Source organism: Leptinotarsa decemlineata, unplaced genomic scaffold, assembly GCF_025532065.1.
Source record: "Leptinotarsa decemlineata unplaced genomic scaffold, Ldec_3_MD MMD2_tig00000090_RagTag_RagTag, whole genome shotgun sequence".
NCBI lineage: Eukaryota > Metazoa > Arthropoda > Insecta > Coleoptera > Chrysomelidae > Leptinotarsa > Leptinotarsa decemlineata.
In genome coordinates, this window is record NW_027412541.1 from 459,396 (window position 1) to 473,446 (window position 14,051).

Consider the following 14,051-nt stretch of genomic DNA (forward strand, 5'->3'; position numbering starts at 1 on the left):
GCTATTGTGCTAGCGAAACATGTTGTGATTATATTTTTTCAAATAAAGTTTGTGGAGATCAAATACTCGGATAAAGTTGTTTGAGTATATTATGTGAACTTCGGCAAATTTGATTGACATGTTTTGTGAACCTGAATTCATTGTGTAACCAGAGTCCGAGGTTTATTTTTAATGGGAATTTTCCCCACCAAAAACCAGGAACCTTTCTTAAAGGAGGGGGGTGTCGTGAAACAAAACTAGTTTGGAATTTCACGAGATCCAGTACAAGGACCGCCCACTTGGAAAATATCGGTTTTCCCAAGACATTTCAGCTTGATTTTGAAAATTAAGATGTGAAATGTCGTTTCCTAAGCGATAGAAAAATCTTTTACAAGATTAGTAGCCTTCGCCTAATTTTTAAATAGGAAAAAGCTGATTTTATGGAAAATGGCTTTTTCAGCTATCTAGATAGGGAAATCGTGCTTTCTTCAAAAAAGTATCAATAGAGATTCTTAGTAGCTTTTGTTTGACATCTCGATCACGTTTCTAGTGCTCGTGGTTCAATTTTTATTAGCATTCGAGTTTTGAAAAATATTATATTTTTCAAATGCAGTTTTTTGCAAGAAGGAATGGGAATATCGAGACGCGGCATGAAACTTTTTGTCTTAGGATGCTGAGTTCTACATGAAATCGAGGAAAACGAAAATTCAGATTTTTCGTGATTTTACGAAGATTTCCGGGTAAGGCCGAAGACTGTTAGATTTCATTTATCGAAGAACGCAAATTGAGGAAGCGAAACGATACATGGAAAGAATGAGATAGAAACAGCGGCATATAGACGTCAATGGAAAGTAGCAGAGCGGTATTCCTACTTCAAAGCCCAACGCCTGCAGAAAAACAGGTCGTAAACGCTGGCAAATACATACAAAATGAGTTTTTTTCGTTGTGTACACATTGAATCTAGGTCAGGCAGGATCGCACGGCTTTTGCGATCGCCGATTGGCCGAAAGTGGCGCGGAAGAGATCCCGTTTATTTAGTATAAATATACGGATTTCCAAGCCGCGATAGTTAGTTGAAGTTTGAACATCGAGCGAGTAGCAGTCATCTTAAAAATCCGAAGATTTTTCGAAAGTTTGAAGCTGCGGTTGGGATTTATTAAATGAATTCGAGTCTCTGGTTATTTTCAGAACTTAATAAAGACAAAGCACAGCACAGGAGTCTGTGCTGCGGAAGATCTGCGGTTATCATCAATTAGTGGAATTGGAGGAATTTTTTCTGGAATCAGGAATCTCTAGGACCAATTGAGATTAAATCAGAGCAGACCAGTGGCTGGACATTTATTCGAGGAATTCTAGGATTGTGTAAACTCTGGGATTTAACAGAGCTTATACTAGAGCAAATTACTGGTTGGATAATTCATTGAAGTGTTCAATCATACCTTACGTTTGTCCAGGTTCCTTTTGGCACTCCGCCAGAGGAAAGCAGCCCAAATCCTGCAAAGGAAGAGCAGGTCCCTACAAAAGTTGCCCGGTCTCACTCCACCCGATCACCTTGCGGTGTTAAACGATCGAGGTGTTTCGAGATTAAACTCGAGAGGGTCAAGACATCATTAGTTACGTCCTTCGGGCGAACGACTCAACCTAACCGTTGGGAACTTCCAGGATTACGATACCTTTCTACCTTATTCTGCGAGCCGCCCTCATCCTAGGGTGCTGTTCAACCGTTAGGCTCCTTGTTCCTAAATCACTAGCTCAGTATACCCTGTAGGCCTTGGATAGGAAAGTAGCTTTCGAGATCCAAGGGTGAACCTAAAAATATTAGATTTCCGTGAATCCTTCCCTCTGACTATTTCCTCGTCAGAGTCATTTTAGGGAAAGTTTGTAATCGAAATGCAGACTAGGGCAAGACAAGCTCTAGCGCCGATTGCAGAAAATACACCAGTGCCAAATCGCGAGACCATAAGCTTCGGTCAATTAAGTTCCTTGTCAGACACGCTTAGCCGCCTGAGTGCGACTTCTACAAGCAGACGCGGAACTCCCCAGGACTCTGTTTTCTCAGGAAACAGTATTCCGAGAACTCCGGTAAAGTCGGCCAGTCTGAGGGTACACTCTACTCAACGTAGACTTTTTGCGCACGAGGACACTAGTACCTCTCCCGTGGTCGCAGAGTGACAAACCCTGGGCATTGGTGGTTTTTCAGCAAGTCGAGTAGCTATAGAACTCGACATGACACAAAGGACAGAGTCCTCGAATCGCGAAAAAACTCCGCGAAATAGTGAAATTTTATCAAACCGCTTTAGCAATTTAAATACACCGAATACGTTGCGAATGGATCAGGAAACATTTGCAAGAGAACGTCAGGAGATGTTATTACGAGAAAATGAACGTCTTCTTCGAGAAGAGGTGATGTCCAAGACAGGGAGCGAGTCCCAGATCAATCTCCGTCAACTGCTCGAGATGAGAGCAGTATTGACCACACCGAGAGCGATCTCGAAAAGGGATCATCCCCATAGCGCGCCCCAATTAGGGCTCCGCGTGACGCGCGTGGCCAACGAATCTCCTATGCTGAGATCGGCCCAGAAATCAAGAAATTCGCATTTTTGTTCCCAATCGGAACAAAACGCAAAAATCGAGGATTTTTGCCGACGGCGACAACCGAAAGGATGTTTCCGTCCGAAACCATTAATTTTACCTGAATGTGAGCCAGTAAGGTACATGACGGAGGTGGTGCCCACTTATGTGGTAACCCCAAGTCCAAACATCAGGTTTCACTTCATTGAAAGATTTGTACAGCTGGGTATCGTCCGCGTAGTGGTGTATGTGGCAGTATTTGACGAATGAATGAAAATCTGAGATGTACAAAGAAAATAACAGTGGGCCCAATATTGATCCTTGTGAAACGCCATGGCTCGAGTATTTGAGGATTCAGGGTCATTAACCACTCTCTGCGTTCTTCTATTCAAGTAACATTCCAATAGTTTCACTGAAGCAGGGTGGAATCCAAAGAATTTTAATTTACTAAAGAAAACCTCATGCTCCATGGTATCAAAGGTCTTGCTGTAATCCAGCAGGATCAGACAAGTAACCTTTCTTTCATCAATTACCCTAAAAAATATCATCGAGAATATTTGTTAGAGCTGTGGTCATGCTAAATCCTTCCCTGAAGCCACACTGCATCGGTGGTATAATATTATGTTTCATTACGTATTCATTGATTCGACTGAATGAATTTTTTTAAATGTTTCAGCTAGAACTGGAAGAAGACTGATTGGTCTTAAATGGTTGATATTGGTAGGATTCGTTATTTTTGCTAAGGGGATCACAAGTGACAATTTCCAAGACGTAGGGAATGTTGAGTTATTCATGCAATGATTGTATATGTATGTTATATAATCAATAAGAAAATCAGAAATCCAATCAAGCATTTTCAAGGTCACTATATCGGAGCCCACTGCGTTACTTTTTATTGAGTTTATATATTTAAGTACTTCCACGTTCCCCACAGTACTAAACACAAAAGTGCCTTTCTGATTATATGAATCTTGTTTATATTCATTGAGTAAGTCTGTATGACCTTTGCTTTTAACAACGTTGGGAGCAGTTGTGAAGAGTTTATTTATTGCATTGACATCTATCAAATCATCTGGTAATGTTATGTCAGGTTTTTGATGAGTAGTCAATTGCCGCAGGGCCTTCCTCAGAGATTGTTTTGATGTGACACATAGTCAAAGTATGCTTTTTTCTCACGTATTATTGATTGTTTTGTGAAATTTATTAATGTCTTATAATAGTTCCAATCAGCTGGGAATTTGAATTTTTTGCATTTGCTATATGCTTTGTCTCTTTCTTTCATCATGATCTTCATAACATCAGTCCGCCAAGGTGCGGGTGGTTTAGTTACGCGATTAGTTGGTACTGGAGCACATTGGTCAAAAATACTTAGCAGTGAGTTATTGAGAAAATTCACCATTTCATCAAATTCATTGTATCCGTGAATAATTGTATCCGTAATATTCAACTGAGTGAAAGGAAGTTGTGAGGGTATCCATTTTGAAATTGCAGAAATCTCTGTATTTAATACACTTAGCGAAGCTTTTTTCAAGTTATTCCGTAGACAACATAACAACAAAAATTTCGAACTGTTGTTGCAATATGAAATTTTTTATTATATTAAAGTGTACCATTGAAGACCTCACGTTCAAATGTCCCAGATGCATGTTTGAATTTGACTGAGGGTAGATACATTCAAGTATTGAGATAAGATAAAGCAAACACAAAAAAGATTTCGACCTATTTGATATCAAATACACAAAAGAAGTAGGACATGAAGAGAAGATTCACTTGTTCATGAAATGAGTTTTCTTTTGTTGTCTGGTTGCGATTTTGTAGATAAATTCTGTGTTGGTGTCCAGATCTCGTAGTTTATCTTTCTTGGGGGAATGAAGGTGGTAATCTTCTCTATTCCACTATTGCCTGCAGTCACGGTTTCAGACGGGTTTGTTTTGTTTGTGACTTTCTCGTAGGTATATACTTGGTTGTTGATTATGAGGTTCGTTTCTACTAATTTTGCTTTTAAGTTTCTCTGGCGGGCTGCTCTGAGATGCTCAAGAAGTACTTTGCGTTTATTATAATCACTCTGTCTATAATTTCGAGAGATGCTAATATCATTCAACTTCAGTTGTTCTGCTTGAGAACTGATATTTTGGAGAATTGATTGTTTCAGGAAGTAATGGGTTAGCTCGATAATCACTAGTCTTCTTTTATTGTCTTCCGATTCGGTACAAATCTCTGATCGCTGCTTTGTCACAACTCAATTTCAAAATTTGATTAAATATGCGAAGTACTTCTTTGTTATCGTCTTTGTTCTCTTGCACGCCATAAAGTATCAGGTTATACTTCTTCTGTTGTCTCTCACTGGATTCCAATCGTTTCTCTAGTTCACGTAACTTTTGTTCCAGTCTCTCTTCCCCTGTGCACAGATCGATAATTTTTACACGCATTTCGCTGATCTCTCATTTGATTTTCAATAAAATATTGTAGATTTCATCACTGGATCGACTCATTTCTCTATATTATTACTTCTTTTCCTCACTTATTATTAAAATCTATTTATTGCGAAGTTCATTCATATAACGCCTCTATCGCTAATCATGCAAAGTTCAAACTTACACTAGTGTATTATGCAGGGATTTCTGCCCATATAAAACTGGAATTCACTATACAAAACGCGGAATAAACCACTGAAAACTTTTTGTTTTGAGGAGAACGTTTCTCTAGACAGCCAACAATCTGCCATATCCCAGTCATTTTTGATAACAACTTCATGTAAGACATTACCCTCACTCTTGAATTAATTTTTTTTAGTGTATGTTTATATTGAGAATCGAATTCATTTCAGAACACAACATCAACGTCTGCAGTATCAGTTCAGAGTCATATCAACAACTATATCCAAAAGTGTCTCAGCAACCTTTCCAGAACGGACTATAAATCTCAACAGCTTCCAGAACCATCTCAATAGTCTTCTCAGAACGAGCTTCAAATCTCTGCAGCTTCCAAAACCGACTCATCACACCAAGAATTTCATTGGTGAACAAAATATCGGTAAGTCATAAATAAAATCCAAATGATTGATTTTCCAAAACCAAGTCGGTTATTGATGGATACCCTTTACTTATCAAAGATAAAATGATTCAGATTATATTGTCAAACAAGCTATACAATTCATCAATAATCATATAAAGAAATGCGTTTCAGCTATGAAAAAAATTAAATTTTCGTTTTGGAAAAAAATAATTAAAAAAATTGAAGAATTGAAATGCTTTTCCATTATTCAAACATGATATTTCCAAAATTTAAAAACAAATGTCATGCGAATGATGTGGATATTGTTGATCGTAAATATTTCAATACGCCAAATAAAGTTATCGATTCAAGTACGGACTTGGTACAATGAAAATGCTATGGATGTAATATTGAATATATTACGTGGATTTGAAAAACAACAGTCGAGGTGGTTTTGAGTGAAATTCTTTTGTTGGAAGTAGCAATAAATGAATATGTGATTGGTAACGGTTCTTCTTTCATTCCATTGCCGCAAAAAAATCGCAAGAAAGGAGGCATGCAATAATTTACAAAATGATGACGAAATATGCTTCTTTTGAAATATCATTAGCGATTTATATCCTGTAGCAAAACATCCACAAAGATTGTCAAAATATCCACACTATTCTACAGGGCTGAATACTCCAATTTACATTCAATTTCCAAATTTGAAAAAACTAATAATATTTCTGTATATGTTCATACTTGTGGATTGAATCAAGAAAAGAAAAGATCATTTTATGTAGTAGTACCTGTCATACTCAAGACAGCAAAACGAGATGGACATGTTAATTTGTTAATAATCCAAGGCAAATATTAATTATGATTATGATTGATTATGAGGCTTCACATATCAATTATGATGACGAGACTGAAATTGAATTCAATTATTGTTGGATCAAACACATGTCCCGATTATTAAATAGTCAATTGTACAAAAATGAAAAAAAATGTTTCGTGATAGATGCCTCAATTATTCTTCAAATGCGAAAAAGTGAATACGTGTGTAAAATGTCCTTTCCTACATATGATTATGTAGAGTTTCAAAATAATGTTCATAAACAAAAATGCCCGTTTATAATTATTTGTGCTGATTTCGAGTCACTGTTGGAAAAATATAATGGAAGCACATCTATCTAACACTACAAAATATTGGTATTTTGTGGTATTAGTATTGAACGGTATATGTTTTTGGAAACATATACCGTTCAATGCAGGCTACTACTTCAACCCTTGAGTAAACGTGTAAAAAAATATACCAAGAAAGGACGGGTTGGTTCTGAGATACACACATTTGTTATTATCATTATCTTTTTTAAATAAATTGAATTGATACTGTTCATGCAAAATTATGTTTATTGTTACTCTCACTATTAACCAAAAACAAGTATTCCGATATATTTCATTACCATAAAAGAAAATTCATTTTGAGCGCAGTCTGGGCATGTATGCTTGGAATGTTCCATACAAATCATTTTTTTACAGATGTGACAGAAAAATCTTGTTTTGCGATTTCGGAAAAAGACACATCTTCGATATGTTCCTTGTAGTGGATCTGCTTGCTCAACCAAACTCTGTCCACTAAACTTCGCAGCTTTCAGCCTTACATCTCTTGATATTTGTTTGTCAATAGCTCTTCTCTTTAGCTGTTCCGTAACTAAACTCATTCCTAGTTGTTTCCGGTATTTTCTCCTTCCTGTTTTTGTGATAACCATATCCTTATTGTTGGTCCTATATATGAGGCACGAATTTATTGCACTGACGTTGAGCACGGAATAAAATATTGTCATTGGTCATCTCCTAGTATTTCTTGATACATCGTATGATGCCACCATTTGATCCACACTATCTACCCCCGCTTTTGTCGCATTATACAGGGTGATCATTTCTGGCTTATTTTTATCTCCAGTACTTTCGTCGATTTTATCGTCATGATGCATAGTAGACAGTAATACAACTGATTTATTTTTTTTCGGTTTATAAGATACTGAAGTCATGTCTTTAGTGAAAGCAAACATACTAGTTTTAGCAGGTCTTCGCACTGTTAGAAATTCTGGTGGAATTTCCACTTTATTCTTGCGTAAAGTTCCCAGAAGAGTCAATTTATGATCAGTCAATAGTGATCGTGCTAAGGGGATAGAGGTGAACCCATTATCCATCGTGATGTTTCTTTTGCTATCATGGATGGGCTCTGTCATTCTGACAACAACATCAAGAGATTTATTGCTCACTTGGTATGGTCCAGCTGGTTGGGTTCCTGTATACACTTCCATGTTGAACGTATAATGCAACATAGTATCTACAAGCGAATATATTTTTATTCCATATCTTGCAGGTTTATTAGGTATGTAGAATTGGAAGGCACATCAGCCACGGAAGGCTGATAGCATTTCATCAATCGTGACGTATTCTCCTGGCGAGTAATGATTTCTGAATTTTCCATTTACTTCCTCAAACAATTCCCTAATAGGTGCAAGATTGTAGGTTTTTTTCCTCTCTTCACGTGTATCGACATCATCAAAGTGTAACCATCTTATCACAAAGCGGAATCTTCTTTTAGCCATAACTGCTGGGAATATCTCCAGACCAGTACCATCTGTTACCCATAATTCGTAAATAGTGGTTCGACCTCCTTCATGGACACCAGCTAAATATAACAGGCCGATTAGTGCTTTGATTTCCGTTATATCTGTGTAACGTACGTCGTATTTATCTTCATATGAATAAGCTACTTTTTCAATGAACTGATTGGTATATTCAACTATTTTCTGTACTATGTTATCCGAAAAAAATAGCTTCCAAGTTTCCATAGCAGTTTTTGCGTTTTTTGCAACGCCAATAACACCTGGCAGCTTTTTTGTCAGATTATGTTGCCTAGTTCGAACATTCTTTGGAAAGCAGCACTTATTCCATTGAAAACCAGTTTTTCCATAATAAGACAGGTGACGATGTATACCACGACGTTGATCCATATCTACAATCATTCCTTTCTCTTCATCATCCGTACTCAGCTCCTGTTCTGAATCTGTTTCAAGAGTACTTATAATGTTTGTTCTATCCTCCAACATCTCCATATCATCCGTCTCAGAATCATCATCAGATTTGACTTCTTCGTCAGTCAACACTTCATCAAACATAGATTGCAACTCTCGTATCTCTCTTTCGTAGGGATCATTCATCATGAAAGCTGTGAAATGAGCGTTTCAATACATTTCATCGAAATGAGTTTGAAAAAAATCTTACCACGAAGACACGGGTTGGGTCTGATATACACCGATGGTCTGAATTAGCGGGAACTGAAAGTGCAAGCGAAACAAACTTCTCAGGATATAAAGGTCTACTGAAGATAGGAAGGTACTGTAGAAGACGGCAATCATATGAGCCGCGTTCAAGAGGGGAGCGCTCAAACGTAATAGGCTGTGTATGTCAGACCCAACCCGTGCACTCAAGGGTTAAGTATTCGTATGGCAGTCTTTCTCATTCCAAAAGATATCGAATTGAACACTGTATGAAATGGTTTGCCGATGAGTTGTCCGATACTGCAAAATTTGTTGAATAAAAAATAAAGAATATTGAGCTAATGACAGTGCCTTTGAATTGTATCGGTGCTGCAACGACTTGCGAAAAACCGTTCACCCCCAAAGATGTTATCGTGCATGATCATTATACGGAGGCATTCCGCGGATTTGCACACCAAGCCCCATGTAATGTCAATTTTCGAAAATAATCCGTGGTACCCATTACTTTTCATGATCTTTCAGGATATGACAGTCACTGTATTATAAGAGATATCGCAAAAAGAGGATGTGTGAGCATACTTCCCTGAAATGAAGAAAAATACAGTACTTTTACACCGAAAGATGTTGAAACTAAAATTAAATTTTGATTTATAGATTCTTTTCGATTCATGGAAACGTCGTTGGATGAATTAGTATCCACATTGGATCAAAATGATTCGGGATTTGGAAAAAAAAAGTATTCATAGTAGAAATACAAGGCGAAAGGTATCTCAATTTTTGCACATAACCTCAAATTTGTTTTTGCATAAGAGTGTGTGTGTCAGAGCGAGATGATGTGTTTTCATGAGAGCGTGTGTGTAGAAGTGAGAGGGGTCGGTTTGTCATAGCAGTGTGAGACAGATGGAAATGGTATCGAGCTGATCCGTTTCAAAAATAACAAACGTTTGGCAGCGCAAACAGTTCGGCGTTGTTTATGGGGGCGATGTGGCGTTGCCGGTCTTTTGAAATTGAGCGTGGGAAAAATGACGTCATCAACGGCGATGATTAGCAGGGTCTAAAGTTTCAACGTGCGATTCAACATGCCAGAAGGGCACAGAGCAGCATTTTCGTTCGAGAAAAAAACGGTAACGAGGGTCTAACGTTTCAACGCATGATCGTTGGATATATAATGACAAGCCCTTCGCCTATGTGCATTGGGATGATCCGAACGAGTTATGCGATAGATTAAAGCTGCTTATAGCTTCGAAAGATGCTGGAAATACGTCACATGACAATGAAATTACAGCTATATTCAATGAACTCAGAGAAGCCAACATTATTCAGTAATAAATGATTCAAAATAACATGTATTTCATTCCAGAAATTCGATGCGATAATGCAAAATTGACAGCATTCAATGCGATAAAGCGATCATTTCTGTCACTATAATCGCAACGAAAAAAACGTATTTTTAAAAGCATCATTTCGTGCAAAAACACATTTGATTCACATTGTAACATGCTACAAAAAATAATGCAAAATTGACACGAAAATTGCGTCAAAAAAATGTCAAAAACTCGATGCGATAAAACGTTCATTTTCGTCACAATAAACGTATCAATAATTCAACAAAAATTGAATGTGTTGAAACAACCATATCTAGGTCGCTTAGACAAAACGCACAATATATGAATCTTATCAGTGTGTGTCACATTTCCATCGTGACTCTCGACAAGTTTTGACACAGCTACAATAGAGAGCGAAAGCAATTGGCAACATCAGCAGTAGGCACTGGTGGAGGTTTGCTACACACACCCGATGGCAACATTGATTTCGATATTTGAAATTATGTAATGTGAAAAAACCTACGAACGCATCAGATGCAGTACAAAGAGTACATGAATGAAGTTGAGAAAGAAATTGATGCGATTATACAGAATGGAAGCGGTCGACATCAAAAACAGCCCAAGTAAATGAATATCCAACAAAAATGTGAAGGCAAGTCGATCAATGTCAACATCAAATAACTCAAGTTAATGATGAAGTAACAAAAATGAGTAATGATATTCAAGAACAGGAGAATGTGAACAAACGATTAGCCAATAAATTTCAAACATTCAATATCAACTTTGTTCAAATGTTACAAACAAATATGGTACGCAATAACGAGGCGGTGGCGCGTAACCAAAAATTCAATCAGCAATATTTAAGTAATATTGAGAATATTTAAACGGATTTGTTGAGAAAATAACAGAAATTACCGATTTGGTTCATTCGCATAACAAAACTTTGAGAATTGAACAAAACGACATGATGAAGCACTTTTAAGGTGATATCTCCAAACAAATTTCCAAAATGAATTCGGATTTAGCGAAGATACAATATGATATCAAGAAAATCAACAAAACGTCATCGAAATCGACGCAGGATGGAACAAGTATCGTAGCGATTTAAGCGTGGAACTCCACCCCTCGGCCCCCTTGGTACTCCACCTAACCTATCGGCCCCCCTAGTACTCCACATCACCGCTCAGGCCCTCTTGCGACTCTGCCTCATCCCTCGGCCCCCTTGTCACGTTCCAGTCACGTGATTTTAATTGGAAAAAGTTTATAGTTATGAGATTTGAACCTGTATCGTCCGCGTGGTAGACATTGTCCTTAGCCTCTACACCAACGTAAGATATTGAAGTTAACTGCGAATGTTGGGTATTTATAGCGTTAGTTTTGTCGGGACCGAAATTGACTCATTCATTATACTTGACAGCATTTTTTTTTGATTTCCGTAGAATGTAATCGTCGTTATCTTGTTGAAGATAAGAAAATATACTTAGATTTGGGAAATGATTAATATTTCATGTAAAGATGTGTATGTGTGTGTAAGAGCGAGAGACGCGTGTGACGTAATCGATGCAAAAAGAGATGGAGATGATATCGAGATTTACCGGTTGCTAGTGCAAGCAGGTGTTGTCAGTTGTACAATAAATCATTGTTTATGGGGCAATGTAGCGTTGCCGGTTTGAAAATTAAGCGTGAACTACTCGACGAAAATTGGAAGCGCGAAAATGATATATTTTATAATAATGAATCAGATTTAAGAAAAAATATGACAACTTAACCTGCGATCCGTCATTGTATACGGGGTGTCTCGAAATACATCATTGAAAACAAACATGACGTCGAAGTGTACAGGGTGCGTCAAAATATATATTTAAGAGAAAACATGTCGGTTCAACAGAAGTCAAGCATTCCAACATGCCAAAAGGGCACTACGTCTCGTATCTTTGTTAACCAAGTTAGCATCATCAGGAGAAAGAGAAGATCCAAAAGTGTTGAGTGGTTAAGCGTTGTGGACTCAACGTGAGGGCAATGGAGGAGCGAAGTATTCGACAATGACATTTCAACATACGTTGTTTTGCATAGTTTCGAAGGAAAACGATGTTCTGTACGTCGTTGGTAAACAAAAATTATTCATAAAATGGCATTCAGAGAATACAGACTAAAGTAGAGGAATTTGAGAGACTTGCCCAACAAATAAGTGAAGATATTCAATTATATGAGGAAAAGAAAATGATTCTCAAGCAGTTGAATAATTTACACATTCAAGACAAAGTGTTTCAGCCTCAGAGTGTAGAATATGTCGTCAACGATGCTGAAAAACAAATTTTGTACTTCCGACTACAATAATTTCTGTTCAATATGTAAACGTACCGAATGTGGGTGAAATTCCAAGGACATATGCGTGAAGGCTAGTGTAAACAATGGAAATCGATTCGTTCGACATCAGTCAATGAGGGTCAGTTAACAGTATTTGCGCAGGCGCAATTCCAAAGAATACACCATTCAAATGTGAATTGAAAAAGATATTTCAAGATCTTCGTCATTTAAAAAAAAAACTGTTGAATTTTTTCCAGAATACGCAACAAGGCTAGAGAAAAAATTTTGATTAGAGTTGTACAACAATTATGAAATTTAATAAAAAAAATGAATATTTTCATTGAGTAAATGTTGTTTCATTTCAAGTTGGTAGAAATATATAATATAGGTATGCAGAATTATCGCTATCACTTATCGGTAAAGCCAGACACGTGGCTCAAAGTGACGAAACAAAGGCTCTTTATTTGATTGCATAATATGTCATCACCTATTTTCCTATTCTTACCCAAGGTGACATTGATCACTGTCAATGCTGAATCAGAACCCAGAGATATGCAGTTCTCAAAGCGACGGAACAAAGGCTCTTTGTTTGGTTTTGAAATATGTCATCACTTATTTTCCATAAATACCTCCTGCGAGGCGAAATGATGAGTTAGTTGTATCAGTGATACTAGTGACAAGTGCAACGATTTTATCTGAAAGTAAGTGTTTTTCACGTTCACTTTATGAGTTTTTATTGCAAGATTTTTTATACGTTTTTGACTTTTTCACAAAAGAATTCATTCAAATTTAATTTAATTCAAAGGTCGTGAGAGTTGTTGTTGAGTTATCATTAATTTTCCAAAATTTTTCTCAGATTAATATACTGGAGTGTTTTTCTAAACATAGTTTTTGAGGATTAACGTTTTTTTCAATTATTTTGTAATACAAAACGGTTCAGAGGTATTTACGTATTCCTCAAGCCAAGCCTGGTCTACTTTTTTTATCCTACATACGTCAGAAGATAAGAAATAACAATTACTGATATTTCTCAATCCTTAATAATGAATAAAAGATAAGAACCGGTAATTGCTAACATCCATTTTTCTCGAAAACTATCTTTCACAGTAATTCTTGTATCGTACAAATTGTTTTGATGTTAGATGGCAGCCTCATAACCGAAAACGTGATTATGAATTTTACTCGAGAATCATCCAAACTGAATAAGAGTTTTTCTCGTATTTTATCTATTTGCCTTTGACAATGCCATATCTTGCCTATATACACATTTATTAAGTAGTAAACAGAAGCTGATTTTGTGAGCAGCTTTCTAGTTGAATAAAACGCATAGTAAGTTACGAATAACTTTCATTCATGTTGTTGTTTATTGAGTGTTCGTATAATTTGAAACATTGTTTTTTTATTTTTGGTTTCTCGCAGGTGGATTTCATGAAATTCAAATTCAGTCGTGAAGAGGGAGCCAATTAATAACAACAACAATTTGTTACCATACCGAGTGACGAAGGAGTATCACTCCCATTTAGAAGAATTTTGTATCAGGAAAATACGCTGTCGTGTTGTTTCATTTGAAATTGTACGAAATTAAGGTTAGTACTGC

The 14,051-nt window shown here is 36.9% G+C and overlaps 1 protein-coding gene and 1 long non-coding RNA gene across 3 annotated transcripts in view; one reads left to right on the forward strand and one right to left on the reverse strand.

Moving 5' to 3' along the window:
• Positions 1-14,051, reverse strand: part of LOC111514355 (uncharacterized) — a 114,066-nt gene that overhangs the window by 24,087 nt on the left and 75,928 nt on the right. The gene's annotated exons all lie outside the window — the stretch shown is intronic.
• Positions 12,332-14,051, forward strand: part of LOC141481165 (uncharacterized) — a 179,316-nt gene continuing 177,596 nt past the window's right edge. For both annotated transcript variants that reach the window (XR_012464780.1, XR_012464779.1), the window contains exons 1-2: positions 12,332-13,155; positions 13,874-14,040. This is a non-coding gene — a long non-coding RNA (uncharacterized lncRNA). The remainder of the gene's footprint in view (positions 13,156-13,873; positions 14,041-14,051) is intronic.